Raw genomic sequence first — 17170 nt, 5'->3', positions numbered from 1 at the left:
ATTTGAAGCTTTCGTGACTGCATGGATTCATATTCTTGGTTCTTTCGGTAAAGTCACGTAGAAGGGAAATAATAAAATGATTAAAATAAAACATAATAAGATACAATTCTCAGTGTCCCAATGTCCTTCCGACAGCCCCGTTCTTCACCTGTGGACGGCTGCTTGCGTTGTGGCCGAAACGTCGTGAGAGTTTTATCTTGTTTTATTTTTATCATTTTATTATTTCCCTTCTACGCGACTTTACCGAAAGAACCAAGAATATAAATAAATGAAACTGAAGATAAAAAAGTTTTTTTTTTTTAAACGGCATGGAGCAAGCTTGAAGGGACATGGAGCGGAGCCCCGTGACCTGTGCAAGGCACGTGCTGCGACACGGAATGGAGCACAAACTGGCGGAGCGTGGAGTTGTCCACACATTGAACATGCAAGCCATGTACCATCTTGATAATTGGTTTTTTACCCTTCTATCTGGCAACAAAACTTGACACCTTTTTACAAGGAGTCATGTTTGCATAGACCGCAATACCTGCAGTCATAATACAAACAAAAAAACATAACTCTGATAATGTATGCACTGTCCTTGAAGTTGATTGGTCCACACCCGAGACAGCTTTCCTTAGAGCCTAGTCTCACATGGTGTTGGACCAGATGACGCCAAAAGGCGCACAACTCAAAGACAATGCACCATCAGAGTATAAGAGCTCGGGGCAAGCATCTACACTATGGGAACCTCCTTTGCCAGTAAAAATATGATAGAAGGGTAAAAAACCAATTATCATATTTTTACTGGCAAATGAGGTTCCCATAATGTACGATCTTATTTGACAGGTACTATTCTATAGTAATAGGTTTTTACCCTTTCAACTGCTAGAAAAACTGACACCTTTCTACAAGGCATCATGTTTGCAATAACCACAACACAAGCAGTCAAAATGCAAACAAACCAGTTGAAAGGGTAAAAACCTATTACTATATTTTGCCACTGGTAAAGGAGGTCTCATAGGTACTATTCTACTTTACCGAGTGTTGACATCCCCAGCGTTTAACAGTACTGCTTTTTAAATCCTTCATATTAAGTTCACTTGCTTGCTTGCACGCTTACGACCGTGCAAATCTTTCGGTCGTTTTTTAACCCACTTCCCGTGATCCAATCGAGCTGACATTTTTCACACAGCCTCGTTGTGCGTGACAATTTATTTTCGTGAAAATTTTTTTCAAAAATTGTACACTTTTTAGGAATTTTTTAAAATATTTAATTACCAATTGCTTAATGGTGGCAGGCAATCATCTGACCCATAGGTGGCAGCCATCTCAAGCCAGAGGACGAGAGGACTCTAGCCGCCACGCACATAAAGGATTTATAGTGAAAAACTTTGTTTTTACGGGTTAATTTTTTTGTATTTGGATTGTCAGCCAACACCGGTTACAACCCCGAGTTGAGGTGCACCGATTGTTCTCTTTTAGACCCGCCCACCCCCTCAACACGTTCCATTCATTGGCTACCACATTCAGATAAACCCCCCCCTCCCCCTTAACTTGTATTTAAGAGCTCGTCTCTTGGAATTTTTCCTCACTTGATACAATAAATCTAGCTGTGACGGTCCCACCTGATGACGGAGACTTGCGTTGCCTCCGAAACGTCGTGATTTATTATTTTATTTCTATTATTTATTTTTACCTACGTGACTTTACCGAAAAAACTTAAGAGCATGCCAGGCATGTACCTCGAACATGGCGTGGAGCATTTACGGACGGATCGTGCAGTAGGGCACATCCATCACCAACCCACCGCGCAAACAAAGCATCGAGTTTGTTTATTTCCCATTCGCTATCGTACATCCGAGCGGCAGCGATCGACAGACTTTCCGTTCACCAAGGGCCTTCGCTCGACTTAGCCGCTCTGTATATGAACTTCTTTCGCGCCGTACGTAGCCAACCGTGCTAATCGGAGGTGCTTTGATTCGGCCCGCTGGCGATGTTCATAACCGTCGCGGCAACGCAATCTTAGCCGCACTGATCGGGAGCTAGAGGGGAGGGGGGAGAACAATTTTCAACCTGGCAGCAACACCGCTCTTGTAATGTAGCGTCGCTGAAAGCACGTGTCTACGTTGAACTTCTTTCGCACCGTACGTAGCCGACCGTGCCGATCGGAGGTGCGGAAAGGGCCCCCCCCCCGGATTAGCTGCCCGACTTCGTTATCTCCTCATTTGTTGCGTTTGCTGTCCACGCTGCATTGTGGAATATTTGGTCTCAAATGCGGTGCCTCGAGGTGCACCGGATGGGAGGCGCGGGGGGGGGGGATATCAACAGCAAATTGCGGCGACGTACAATAAATTATGGACATTTATTTATTTTCGCGTTATCATTGGGTCACGCAAAATTAGGCGTCGGTGTGGACATGTGGCCCGCGCCAAAGGAGTTTGACGGTCGGACTCAGAACCCGCCGTATGCGCTAACCAGCTCGCTTCTAAGCACACAATGGCCGACTTGAAAACAGCACTGTTGTTCTTCTACGTTAAAAGTTCACGGGACGGAAGGGTCCGGCGTCTCACCCTTGCGAGGATGGCACGCTCCGTCACACCGCTTACGGGCGCTACGACGCCGCGTCACACACGCCGCGCTCCCAACGAGAGCCGGGGCGGCGAGTCGATCAAGTTGATCAATCGATATATTGGGGCCACCCCCACATCCTGCCTCCCGAAGTCGGGAAACCCCCTGTACAAGCCACGCCCAGTGTGACGCGGTCGGTGACGATGATGTCGATGATGTCACCAAGCCCCGCCCATCACCCTCCCACGGGAACCGAAGCGACACTTCTTTTGTTCTCCCGCTGTCTTCCTCACAACCCGATTGGTCGAGCGATCGAGTTCGTGAATCGGTCGAGTATCCGACGGCTTCAACAATCGATAGAGCCCAGTTCTGCGCTCCCTCCCCCTCCTTCCCCTCCACCCGGCCCCTTCCCTCCGCCGAAGCTACACGACGCCATGGCAGAGGCGCTATCGTGCGGCCGAGGAGACGGTGACGACGGTTTTCCCACGCGCGTGGCCCCTCTCCATCGCGTGCAAACCCTTCAGCACGTCCTGGAAGGGCAAAACCTTCTCTACGACGGGTCGGATCTGCGGGAGTGCAAGAGTGGGGAGGGGGGAAACATTTTTTTCTTTTTTTGTTTTTCACACCTGATGATGATTGCTTGTGTTGCAGTCGAAACGTCGTGAGAATTTTATTGTTTTATATTTTTATTATTTTATTGTTTAGCTTCTACGTGACTTTACCGAAAGAACCAATAATATCAATCAATTATCTTATATAGATTTACATAGTGCACGATTGTTAGAGCTTGTCACGATGTGAAACATGGCCCAGCCAGCGCAGTAAGTACGAGTTAAAAAGGCTTATGCACACTTCAATGGTTACGGTAATGCCCCTAAAGATAATAATGATCATAGTTACAAAACAAGGTGAGCCCTGATTAGCTGCCTGAATCTTGACACATCTGGTCAAGTATCCAAGCAGCCAATCCGCACCACCGATTAGCAAGGCAGGCTATGTTTGGTGCGAAAGAAGTTCACTATACATACATTAGGTATGAAGAAACATGGGCACTCGCATAAACGGAATGGGACCAAAGCTGAACAGTTCGCAAAGAAGTGTGGTGAAGCACAAACCTCGGAGTTACGACGAGAGAGGGGATTTATGGACGTCATATTCCCCGATTATCTAAATTATTTAGCTGCTATAAATTTCCAAGTGATAAGCCACTTCGTTGAGCTATCGCTTGTGGCCAGGTCGCTTCTGAAAAAATTAACCCGTAAAAACAAAGTTTTTCACTATAAATCCTTTATATGTGTGGCGGCTAGAGTCCTCTCGTCCTCTGGCTTGAGATGGCTGCCACCTATGGGTCAGATGATTGCATGGCAGCATTAAGTAATTGGTAATTAAATATAATATTTTTGTCCTAAAAAGTGTAAAATTTTGGAAAAAAATTTTCACGAAAATAAATTGACACGCACAACGAGTCTGTGTGGATAATGTCAGCTCGATTGGATCACGGGAAGTGGGTTAAAAAACGACCGAAAGATTTGCACGGTCCTAAGCAAGCAAGCAAGTGAACTTAATATAAAGGATTTAAAAATAATCTAAAAGCTAAGTGGGACTTACATGGTAAGATAAAAATAGTTTAGTTTTATTTGTATATATTTTTTCAGTGATTTTTTCACCTTTCCTATATTTTCCACTCCGATCATGTTTTCGTATTGTTTGTTGTAACTTTATGACCCGCCTCAACTGGACATCTGTGAAAAAGAGCTTTTTACGTCATCTGATTCCTCCAGTACAAATACATATTCTGATTCTAAAATGTGAGTTGGACCTTGCGCAGAATAACCAGTGAGTCGAAGCTACAATGACGGCATCGGCGCCCAATATATCAGCTCGTGAGCAGACGCTAGACGGAATCATCGCACCACGAGCCCATTTCACCGCTCCATCTCAGCGATAGACGTCTCTCTCCGATGTGTTCCCTCCTTTAGATGACACTCCATCGTTAGTCTCGACCACCACCCACAAGGCCACATCGTCCCTTCCAGCGACGCATCCTGCCCAAGCCCGCTCAGTTTTATGACTTTAATCGGTCAATATGACGTCTGTAACTTGCGTGTGTTCTCTAATCCACGTGTTCTTCTTCCTGTCTCTCGGTGTAATTCCAAGCGTACACTTTTCCACGCTTCTTTGCAAACTTTTCAGCCGCTTTCCTTCCATTTGTGCCCATGTTTCATTTCATTCAGCAGTGGATCGACCATGGACGACGACGACGATTTATCCTCTCCCGTTGCGATGACGTACATGAACATCATCGCAACGGAACCGGAAGAAAAAATTAAATAACTTTATAGGTATCGAGGCGCCCACAAGGCCATGCGGGAGGGCGTGTGGCACAATTTGGCACCAGCTATCGTAGAGTGCGGTTGTGTCGCTACGTTGTTTGCGGTGAGTACAATGTCTTTAAAAACACATTCCTGCGGAGGGAGCTGGTAGGAACGTTGGGTTGCTCGGTCAATGGCCAGGGTCAACGGCGGCGTGGTGTATTCCGCAAATATGGCCGACTGTGAGGGCGGGCACAAGCCGGCGTGAGTAGGTTAAACGTTGAGTTTTATAAGGGCACCACGGGGTGACCAGCCCCTCCCCACCCAGCCCCACCCCCACCCAGCCCCACCCAGCCCCTCCCCACCCAGCCCCTCCCCACCCAGCCCCTCCCCACCCTCCCCACACAGCCCCTCCCTTCCCACCCAGCCCCTCCCCACCCTCCCCACCCAGCCCCTCCCCACCCAGCCCTCTCCACCCAGACCCACCCCTCACATTTTTGGATGCACGACGGACGGACGGACACAATAATCCCCTGTGGGCTGGTGGAACCAGGTGGTTCCTAATAGTACCAGTGGCGCTATGCCTCTCTAAATAAAATCAACGCTGAACCCCTTGTGCCTTTCCGAAAATCAGCGGTGAACGGGACACCCACCCTGCAACTTCCAGACGTTAATTTTTCATTTCGTCCAGCAGTGGATCGAGCGTGGCTGACGACGATTGAATGACGATGCCCTCACCTTCTTGCTGTTGACGAGCTCTGTGATGTCGTCGAGGGCGGGGCCGTTGGGCGTGAAGAACCCCCATCGGTAGTGAACTCCGCTGTAGAAGCTCTGAGCGCACGAGGACAACGACGGGGAGGGGGGGTTACCGTCGCCGCCGCCGCCATCACCACGGCAGCGGCGCCGTGATGCGATAAAAAACATAGACTACGAGCGAATCACCGATCATGCAGATAAACTAAAAACAACTATTTTTTTTTATATGTAATCGCTTTTTTTGCATGTATGATATTGAATGCTTTTTACTGTTGAGTGCTTTGAGTGTTGGAAAAGCGCGATATAAATAAAATGCATTATTATTATTTTCGCAGGTAAGGCCCACTCGAAAACGTACAGTTCTAAATGTGGAGAGAAAAACCAGAGGACCCGGAAAAAAACCCACACGACCCGGGGGAGAGAGAACATGCAAACTTCAAATATACAACAGGCTTCCGGGTCGGGATCGAACCCACGACCTCCTGCACACCAGGCGAGGTAGTTTACATCTCGTCACACACACACACGCAGCAGCAATCATCGCAGACAAATGCGGGCTTGCTGGCCACGTGCTCCGTCACGTTATGCTGCACAGCGACATCTGCCACTGGGGGGGGGTGGGGGGTGGCCCCTTCCAATGTTTTAAGAATGAGCGAATGAGCAAATGAGCGAATCGTCGAGGTGAACGATCGTGCCCTTGGGGCTCGTGCGCAGGGGACGCCGCAATGGGGGGGGGGGGGGGGGGGGGGGACGCCGCGCCACTCACGGAGAGCACCCTGCGGCCCAGGGTGAGGCCCGACTTGACCATGCCGTCGCCGAGGCCGAAGCGGTCGGCGTTGAGCAGCAGCGGCGTCACCAGCGTCACGTACTTGGCGCTCGTCCACGGTCGCAGGCAGCGCAGGGCCCACTGCTCCAGCGAGCCCCCTACTCCGTCCAGCACTAGGTCGAATCTGGTGGGGTGGGGGGGGGGCGATGGAGGGGGGAATGGTGGGGGGGAGTGGGGGTTGGAGGGGGGGCCAAATGGGATGTTTAACACTTTCGCGACCAAAATTATCCATAATAGAGGTTTTTTTGGGTTAGATCCCGTAAACATAAATGTGTCGTTAACCCACCACTACCCGACACGGCCAATGAGTAAGATTTGTCACGTAAACAAAACATGCCAATTAGTAACTACTTCGGCACACCGGCGTGTTAGAGAGTAAACCCACAGGCGGTTTGCCAGAGCTGTGAAGGGTGGTCGTGGTGGTGGTGGGGTAACGACACATTTATATTTACACGATCTAACCCAAATTGGTCGAGGGGAGGGCAGAGGTCAGCAGCTCATGGCGAGAGTGCCCGTGGGTACTCCGGGAGGGGAGGTCAAGGGGCAGGGGTCAGCAGCTCACGGCGAGAGTGCCTGTGGGCGCTCCGGGAGGGGAGGTCAAGGGGCAGGGGTCAGCGCTCACGGCGAGTGTGCCCGTGGGTGCTCCGGGAGGGGAGGTCAAGGGGCAGGGGTCAGCGCTCACGGCGAGAGTGCCCGTGGGTGCTCCGGGAGGGGAGGTCAAGGGGCAGGGGTCAGCAGCTCACGGCGAGAGGGCCCGTGGGTGCCCCGGGAGGGGAGGTCAAGGGGCAGGGGTCAGCGCTCACGGCGAGAGGGCCCGTGCGCGCTCCGGCAGGTCGCGGTGGCGGTAGTCGAGGGTGTGGTCGGCGCCGAGGCCGGCGAGGAGCGGGCGGGCGTCCTCGCTGCACGTCACCGTCACGTGGGCGCCCCACGCCTTCAGCAGCTGCGCGGGGGGCAGGGCGGGGAAAGCCGGAGCGGCGTCAGGGGTCGCCGCGAGGTCGCCGTGGGGTCGCCGCGGGGTCGTCGCGAGGTCGCCGTGAGGTCGCCGCGGAGTCGCCGCGGGGTCGCCGCGGGGTTGCCGCGAGGTCACCACAAGGCCGCCTCTCGCTGCGGCGCGGTCCCGTTTCGACACTCGAGACCAGAGGTCGCAAACGGGTTTACGCGTACCCGGCCGCACCAGGGTCGCAAATGGGTACCCCCGTTCCCTACCCGATACCCGTACCCTACCCGAAATGAGTGACAAACAGTTACTCACCAGTGACTCACGGCCTACCCGTACCCGTACCCGGCCGCACAAGGGTCGCAAACGGCTACCCGTACCCGGGTCGCAAACGGCTACCCGTACCCGGCCGGGAACGGGTAGCCGGGTATCGGGTAGGGTACGGGTATTGGGTACCCGATTGCGACCTCTGCTCGAGACGCGATACAATGCCCTTTGTGTCAGGGTTACGATTCGACGTAATAAGATGTTCCGTTGGTTTAGTTTTCTTCTTCACGAGAAATCTTCTGTCGCGATGCGATATCGTTTGTCACGTGCTATGTTGCACGATACCGATACGATGTTTTACGTCGGGATTTCATTTATTGTGATGATGATGTCTTGCTTCACAATGCGATGTAACACGGTCATAGTTGCGTTCCTCAAGAACACCGCAGTAATGGAAACATCGCGTTATAATCAATAATATATAATGTAGGGGTAAAGCACAGTCCGCGATAACACCGTGAGATGCGTACGCAGCCCGAATAAAGACCGAGGTGCGTGGGTAGCATCTAGAAGCATCCAGCAGCATCCCACTGCCTTGTGTGGTGCTGCTACGCTGAGGCAGCTGTTAGACCGCTTGTTCCTACTCGCGCTGCGACGTAGTTCCAGTCACTCGATCGCGTTATATACAATTCGCATCCGCGTTGTGAAAAAATGTGTTCCATAATACATTCATCATCGGTTATATCCAACTCGCGTTATGAAAACAACGCGCGGCGTTATAGAACAGATTGCAGACCGACGACGATGCGACACAATGTTCCGTATAATTTTTTCAACAGCGCGATATCTTGCACGAGACGATTGTCAAACTATTCGCGATACGATACAGACCGTCATCGCTAGACGATGCCGTGCAACTGCGCCTTCCAAACGGACCGCTTGCATGCAAGCCGCAGCCCCGATCAACCCATCTGTGTGTCAACCCATCTGTGTGTCAACCCATCTGTGTGTCAACCCATCTGTGTGTCAACCCATCTGCCGCACCGGGACAGCTGCTGCCCCAAGCGTGCCCAGCCACTTTGCCGTTGGCAGTCGACGTGTAACCCGCACGGAGACAGCATTGCCCCGGGAACTGCACCAATCTCACCTGGATAGCGAATGTCCCCACTCCTCCCGATCCACCCAAAATGAGAACCCTGTCAATTCAACAACAACAACAGACTCTCAAGTGAACACGTCACCCAACGTTAGTTTTAGTTGTTATTATTATTCATATTATTTTACACAGGGATCAGTCTAATCGTTGAATTGTGAGTGAGTGCAGGTGTTAAAGCAATCCTTACCAGCAGTGCTCACTAACAACAGCTGTGCCGGTCGCTGTTACCAGCTGTATGGGTCACCCTTACCAGCTGTGCTCACTAACAACACCTGTGCCAGTCGCCCTTATCAGCTGTGCTCACTAACAACAGCTGTGCCAGTCGCCCTTACCAGCTGTGCTCACTAACAACAGCTGTGCAGGTTGCCGTACCTCTTGCCGCGAGCCGTCTTGTTGTTGAGCCCTCCCGTGGTGACCAGGGCGGACCAGGCGGTGAGCGCCACGTACGGGATGGAGGCCGCCTCCTCGTGGCTCAATCGCATCGGCCGGTGGGCCACCTGTTGTGGGTGGTCGGCACAGGGCATAGAGACCCATAGACTCAGATAGAGACCCACACACTCAGAGACCCACATACTTACATAGAGACCCATAGACTGAGATAGATACCCACTCACTCAGAAAGCCAAATAATGACATAGAGACCCTAGACTCAGATAGAAACCCACACACTCAGAGACCACACACACTCACAGATACCCATAGACTCAGATAGAGACCCACACACTCAGAGACCCACACACTCACAGATACCCATAGACTCAGATAGAGACCCACACACTCAGAGACCCACATACTTACACAGATACCCATAGACTCAGATAAAGACCCACACACTCAGAGACCCACACACTCACAGATACCCATAGACTCAGATAGAGACCCACACACTCACAGATACCCATAGACTCAGATAGAGGCCCACACACTCAGAGACCCACATACTTACACAGATACCCATAGACTCAGATAGAGACCCACACACTCACAGATACCCATAGACTCAGATAGAGACCCACACACTCAGAGACCCACACACTCACAGATACCCATAGACTCAGATAGAGACCCACACACTCAGAGACCCACATACTTACACAGATACCCATAGACTCAGATAGAGACCCACACACTCAGAGACCCAAAAACTCACAGATACCCATAGACTCAGATAGAGACCCACACACTCAGAGACCCACACACTCACAGATACCCATAGACTCAGATAGAGACCCACACACTCAGAGACCCACATACTTACACAGATACCCATAGACTCAGATAGAGACCCACACACTCAGAGACCCACATACTTACACAGATACCCATAGACCTCAGATAGAGACCCACACACTCAGAGACCCACATACTTACACAGATACCCATAGACTCAGATAGAGACCCACACACTCAGAGACCCAAATACTCACAGATACCCATAGACTCAGATAGAGACCCACACACTCAGAGACCCACACACTCACAGATACCCATAGACTCAGATAGAGACCCACACACTCAGAGACCCCACATACTTACACAGATACCCATAGACTCAGATAGAGACCCACACACTCAGAGACCCACATACTTACACAGATACCCATAGACTCAGATAGAGACCCACACACTCAGAGACCCACATACTTACACAGATACCCATAGACTCAGATAGAGACCCACACACTCAGAGACCCACATACTTACACAGATACCCATAGACTCAGATAGAGACCCACACACTCAGAAACCCACATACTTACACAGATACCCATAGACTCAGATAGAGACCCACACACTCAGAGACCCACATACTTACACAGATACCCATAGACTCAGATAGAGACCCACACACTCACAGATACCCATAGACTCAGATAGAGACCCACACACTCAGAGACCCACATACTTACACAGATACCCATAGACTCAGATAGAGACCCACACACTCAGAGACCCACACACTCACAGATACCCATAGACTCAGATAGAGACCCACACACTCAGAGACCCACACACTCACAGATACCCATAGACTCAGATAGAGACCCACACACTCAGAGACCCAAATTAATGACATAGAGACCACACACACTCAGATATACAATACTTACATAGAGACCCATAGACTCAGATAGAGACCCACACACTCAGAGACCCAAATACTTACACAGAGACCCATAGACTCAGATAGAGACCACACACACTCAGAGACCCACATACTTACACAGATACCCAATAGACTCAGATAGAGACCCACACACTTCAGAGACCCACACACTCACAGATACCCATAGACTCAGATAGAGACCCACACACTCAGAGACCCCAAATAATGACATAGAGACCCACACACTCACGATATACAAATACTTACATAGAGACCCATAGACTCAGATAGAGACCCACACACTCAGAGACCCAAATACTTACACAGAGACCCATAGACTCAGATAGAGACCCCACACACTCAGAGACCCACACACTCACACAGATACCCATAGACTCAGATAGAGACCCACACACTCAGAGACCCACACACTCACACAGATACCCATAGACTCAGATAGAGACCCACACACTCAGAGACCCACACTACTCACACAGATACCCATAGACTCAGATAGAGACCCACACACTCAGAGACCCACATACTTACACAGATACCCATAGACTCAGATAGAGACCCACACACTCAGAGACCCAAATGCTTATGTAGAGATACATGGACTCATACAGAGATTCAAAGCTTACGAAGGGGGAGCATAAATCACAGCCACGACGGCACCACTCCCGCTACTCCTGACGCAATCATCTGGGCTCATCAACCACCTCAATGCAGAATCAAATATACAAACACAGACATAATTTTCAACCGTGATGATGGTTACAAACTGAGTAATCATTGGAAAGATGTGATTAACCATGCAAAAAAGATTTAACTACACTTATTTGGTCCATCTTATTGACAGACAACTATTACAGATTATTGATAGACAGCCAGGCTTGTTTTACCATGTTTAGTTGTTTTCTCTTTTTTCACACTATTGTTATGTAGGCCAGGCTTAGTCACAAACCGTACCTCTCCATAACAAAGGCTCAGCCTTTGTTATGCAGTCTATTCTTAGTCTTAAGCCTCACCTTACCATATTAATAAAAAGTGTGCCTTACTAAGCCCTTCCCCTCTCCAACCATTATATATACGGAGTGGTAGCTCTTGTAATCTCTCATTTACTTGATACAGCTGTCGTGGCTGTGACGGTTCCACCTGAAGACGGAAGCTTGTGTTGCCTCCGAAACGTCGTGATTTTTATTTAATTTTACTTTTATTAATTTTAATGTTTTACCTACGTGACTTTACCGAAAAAACCTAAGAATACGGAAGCTTGTGTTGCCTCCGAAACGTCGTGATTTTTATTTTATTTTTATTTTACTTTTATTAATTTTAATTTTTTACCTACGTGACTTTACCGAAAAAACCTAAGAATACGGAAGCTTGTGTTGCCTCCGAACGTCGTGATTTTTATTTATTTTTATTTTACTTTTATTAATTTTAATGTTTTACCTACGTGACTTTACCGAAAAAACCTAAGAATATGCAGAATCACAGTTGTTGCTCTGCGTCAAAATCAGTAACCACGCGGAGAAAGAGATGGGGAAGCACGCACACGAGGGCCACTGGGGAAACAACGGCTTTGTGCGAGAGCTACCTCGTTGGCGCTGGCCACGACGAACTCGGCGAACGTGCCCTGCTTCCACGGAGGCAAGGCCAGCCACACCTGCTCCCAAAGGGTCATCAAGCAACAACGCGGTCACTCATCCAAGTGGACAACATCCCAATGTACGCGAGTGTACGTGCGCGCGTGTTATACATACTGTGTGTGTGTGTGTGTGCGCGCGTCTGTGTATGCGTGCATGCACGTGTGATTGTGAGCACTCTTGTACGTGTGTGTGTGCGACTGTAAGTGCCAACGTGTGTGGGGAGTGGCCTCTGTGGAGGAGGCTCGTGAAGGACGCTACTGGGCAGTTGGAGGCAGTCGCCCTCCAACAACAACGGAGGGCGGAGGAGCAACGCTCACAACAACGAGCGGAGCGCCGGGGTGTCTAAAGCACAGCAAGTTGGCACAGTAGGGGGCACAGGTGGTGCATCAGCCAGTCATCTCGGTCATCTCGGTCAGTCGACCCGTGGCACCTGGGTCTGCCCCGTGACCTCCTGCCAGCGGGCATTCGACACTTCATGTGGCCTCAAGGTGCACATGGCCTGGCACAAGCATCGTGGTGACGTCACCGCCACTTAGTGGCGAATGGTGGTTGTTATTGTTGGGGAGCGGTAGTGGACTGGTTAACGTGCTGCGCTATAACCGCTCCTCTATAATTAGCACGGTTGCCTAAGTACGGTGAAAAAGAAGTTCAACATATATCCAACCCGGCGACCCAGGATCGATTCCCACTCATCACCAACACCACTGACGATTATCTGAACTGGTCCTGGGCATGCCCCAAAGGGCGACTCAGCCTCAAATGAGTACATCGTGCGGTGTATAAAGGGAGACAAAGGTGGTCAGGCGTAGTACTGGCCACCCTCGTGTGCCGTGCCGACCTTCATATTGCTTCTCGCTAACAGCACTTGCCCCAACAATCTACTCAGACAATACGGGGGATCTTTGTCTTTTATCGGTCTATCTCCCGATACAGCAATGGCAGCCGTTCCTCTGCAGCGGAGAGTTTGAACATTCCACGTGGCCAATCGCAGTGGTCGCCTGTCCAAAGGGAGGATTCAGGCTGGCTCTGCCACATGGATTTATCGAGAAGGCATCATAAAAGCCTCTCCCCCTGGGACCATCCAGCACAAGCTTAGTTGGGTGTTTCCACCGTGGTATTTTGTAGAAAATAGTGGCAGATGGAGCGGTTACCAGCCCCGTGCACACATGTCACGTGACCTCGGAGTGCACCTAGCCTAACACAAGTGCTGTGTTTACATCACCACCACTTAGTGGCGAATGGCGGCTGTTGTTTAGTGGATGAGTGGGTGCGTGTGTGAGTTGGTGAATGAGTGAGTGGGTCGGTGGCAGAGTAAGGGACACAGCTGGTGCATCTGCCAGGCATCTCAGTCAGTAAACCCATGGCACCTGGGTCTGTCCCGTGACCTCCTGTCAGTGAGCCTTCGACACTTCACGTGGCCTCAATGTGCACCTGGCCTGACACAGGTGCCGGGGTGATGTCACCACCACTTAATGGCGAATAGTGAATATTGGTATTGGGTGAGTATGTGAATGGGTGAGTAGGTGAGTGGGTGAGTAGGTGAGTGGGTGAGTAGGTGGTGGGTGAGTTTGCGGGTGTGTGTTTGTGTGTGCGAGTGACCTCGTCGCCCGGGCGGAAGTGCTTGACAGAAACTCCGCACATCCATGATGACCCCAGAGCAGTCCCTGCCCAGCCGAGGGGCAGCTCGCTGTCACGCGGATTCATGCGCAGGGGGTCGCGCATCGTGTTCAGCACGCGCGGCGCCGTATCCGCCTGCAAGGGGCAATGGGGTCGAGAGGTCACCACGCAGCCTTGTCCACGCGGCGACTCGCACAACAACGACAACAGCGACAACAAAGGCCGCTGTTCGCCGCTAAGTGGCAGTGACATTACTCAACGGCGCTTGTACCAGGCCAGGTACATGTGGCCTCACGCACAAAGAACCCCCCCGTGTAGCGTTAACAGACTATTGGGGCAAGTGGTGTTCGTGAGTAGCACCTATGTAGGTCGGCACGGCAACGAGTGGTGGGTGGGCCAGCACCGCTGCCCGGCCGCTTTGTCTCCCTAGTGAAGATGTTTACACATCTCTCACCTGGTACTCATTTGAGGCCGAGTCGACCTAGGCGGAGGAGGCTCAGGACCGGTTAAGATAATCGTCACCGGTGTTTGGCAGTGAGCGACAATTTTCCTCGGGTTGCCGGGTTTCGTACGCCCAACTCACGCACGCACCACCCTCTCGCACCCAAGCGAGCGCTTCCGACAAACACGCGCGCGCACAAACGTACGTACGCGACATGGCGGCGTCGATGGGGGTTGAGGCTCGACGCGTGCACCTCACCACCACCTCGTCCTGGGGTTAGACGATGATGGGGAAGGGAGTGTTGGCGTTGTAGCGGAGCGCGTCGAGCCCGCCGTGCGACTGCAGCTGCCACGCCGGCATGACGGACGCGCGGCCGCCGACGGCATCGCAGGCCCCGGGCGGGGGCCGTGGCGAGGAGGAACCTCCCCCGGCAGCGGGGACGCCTAGGAGGAGGCCCCTGTTGTCGTGGGCAGCTTGAAGGGGCCGCTGTGTGCTAGCCCGCGCTGCCAGCGCCCGCCAGCGGCACAGGGCGTACGACATGGCCCCCCCGGTCTTAGTGCTGCGAGCGGCGAAGGCAGAAGTCGGAACAAAAAGTTAAAAGTCGAATTCGTTGGCTGGTGAGGTTGCGGTGAATGGGATAGCGAGCACTGGATCTCCCGTGTAAAATAGCCGGGCATCTAACGGGGGCCATGCGTTGTAACAAATCAAATAAAGTTTAACACGTAGGCGACTTTCGCGACCAGTATCATCCAAAATACAGGTTTTTTTTGGGGTTAGATCGCATAAATATAAATGTCGTTAAACCCGCCACCACCCGACACAGCCAATTAGTAAGGTTTGTCACATGAACAGAACATGCCAATTAGTTACTAGTACAGCACACCGGTGTGTTGTAAACAGTGTGGATTTGCTCTCCAACACAGCGGTGTGCTGTACTAATAAGGAATTGGCACGTTCTGTTTACGTGACAAACCTTACTAATTAGCTGTGGTGGCGGGTTTAACGACACATTTATACTTACTCGATCTAACCCAAAAGAAAACCTGTATTATAAAATCAAATAAACTTACATGTGAAATATATATAAGCGACTTTTCGGGAAATTGCCCTTCATCAGCACAAAAATCGTGACCTCATTGGTGTGCTATGAAGGTCCATGTCCCGAAACGTCGCCTTTTACATATTTTTTTCTCTCTTTTAAGGCAGTTCTATAGACAAATGTGTTGAAATTTTCAGTTACACCACGCGTACGATGATGTAACTCCATGTCAACAATCCTTTATAAAGGATGGTTCAGTTCAGTTATTAGGTGTAGCCCTGTGCGGCTCTTGAATCGGCTTCAACCGCAACAAACAAAACGTGAAGAAACATTTTAAAGTGACGACACGCAACAGAAAAATCCAGGAAAAAAACAGCAAAGTCTTCCATAAAAAGCACCGTATATGAACGCTGTGTGCAAAAATCCCAGTGGGATGCAAGTCAAACAACAACAACAACAACCACGGTCCGGATGTCTTGTGACCCGCCATTGAATTCTGTCAAACGTAATATTTTTTGTATTAAAAGGTTTACTTAAAACATTAATTAATATGCAACGGAAACAAACAAAAAACATATTCTTAGGTTTTTTCGGTAAAGTCACGTAGGTGACTTTACTGAATATTTACTGAACTGAATATGAATACTTGCAGTCACGAAAGCTTCAAATCTAGAAACAAAAAACATGTTTGGGGGTCAGTTAATTAGGGGGGGGGGGGGGTCACGAGACATCTGGACCACCACCCTCTAGACGCGCGCAGCGGTCAGCCCACCGCGCCCTCCGCTAGGCGCGTTTCTCAAACGTCGCCGCAGCGGTGAGCGCAATGGGCCCCCCCCCCGTGAGGCTGACAAACGGGAGTTCAGTTCCCCGTCCACGGCTAACGTCAGTGGCAAGTTACAAGAACTCAACCGGTCCCGCAGCTAAAGCCTCTCCATGAACTGTCACTGACCAGCGTGATGGTGACGACGATGTATGGTCATCATTAGACCTCCTTTGCCAGTACCAACATATAATAATAGGAGTTTTCCCCCTTTTTTTCTGGCAACAAAATTGAAACCTTGGTACGTTTGGGCGTCCGCTGGTCGAGCACCAATTGGGTCAAGTTTCATTTATTTCAAGTTCATGTATTAGGTATAGCCCTGTGAGCCATTCGGCTCTTGAATCGGGTGCAACCGCAACAAACAAAAAACAAAAACATGAACAAAAAACATCTTAAAGTGAATATGTGACTAAGTGCAAACAGAAAATCCTAGAAAAGACAGCAAAATATTGCAGAAAAAACACCGTACACCAACTCTGTGTGCTAATTAGAGTCGAGGCTCAAAAGAAAGCCGTCCCTTGGTGTGGACCAATCAGTTTCAAGGACAATGCCAATATATTATCATGGGTGTGTCTTTTGTTTGCATTTTGACAGTATTGTGGTTAATGCAGTTACATGAATCCTCGAAAAAAATTCTCAGTTTTGTTGCCAGAAAAAAGGGGGAAACTATTATTATGATGTATGGTCAA

General features: G+C 50.4%; 1 protein-coding gene and 1 pseudogene across 1 annotated transcript in view; one reads left to right on the top strand and one right to left on the bottom strand.

The window, feature by feature from the left end:
* LOC133357031 (lateral signaling target protein 2 homolog) overlaps nucleotides 1-17170 on the top strand; it is a 267632-nt gene that overhangs the window by 141018 nt on the left and 109444 nt on the right. The window lies entirely within an intron of this gene.
* On the bottom strand, nucleotides 1179-15162 carry LOC133357084 (reticulon-4-interacting protein 1 homolog, mitochondrial-like; annotated as a pseudogene).

Source organism: Lethenteron reissneri, chromosome 56 (assembly GCF_015708825.2).
Source record: "Lethenteron reissneri isolate LAM-NWPU_2019-01 chromosome 56, ASM1570882v1, whole genome shotgun sequence".
NCBI classification, from domain to species: domain Eukaryota; kingdom Metazoa; phylum Chordata; class Hyperoartia; order Petromyzontiformes; family Petromyzontidae; genus Lethenteron; species Lethenteron reissneri.
This window is presented reverse-complemented; position numbering and strand designations above follow the sequence as displayed.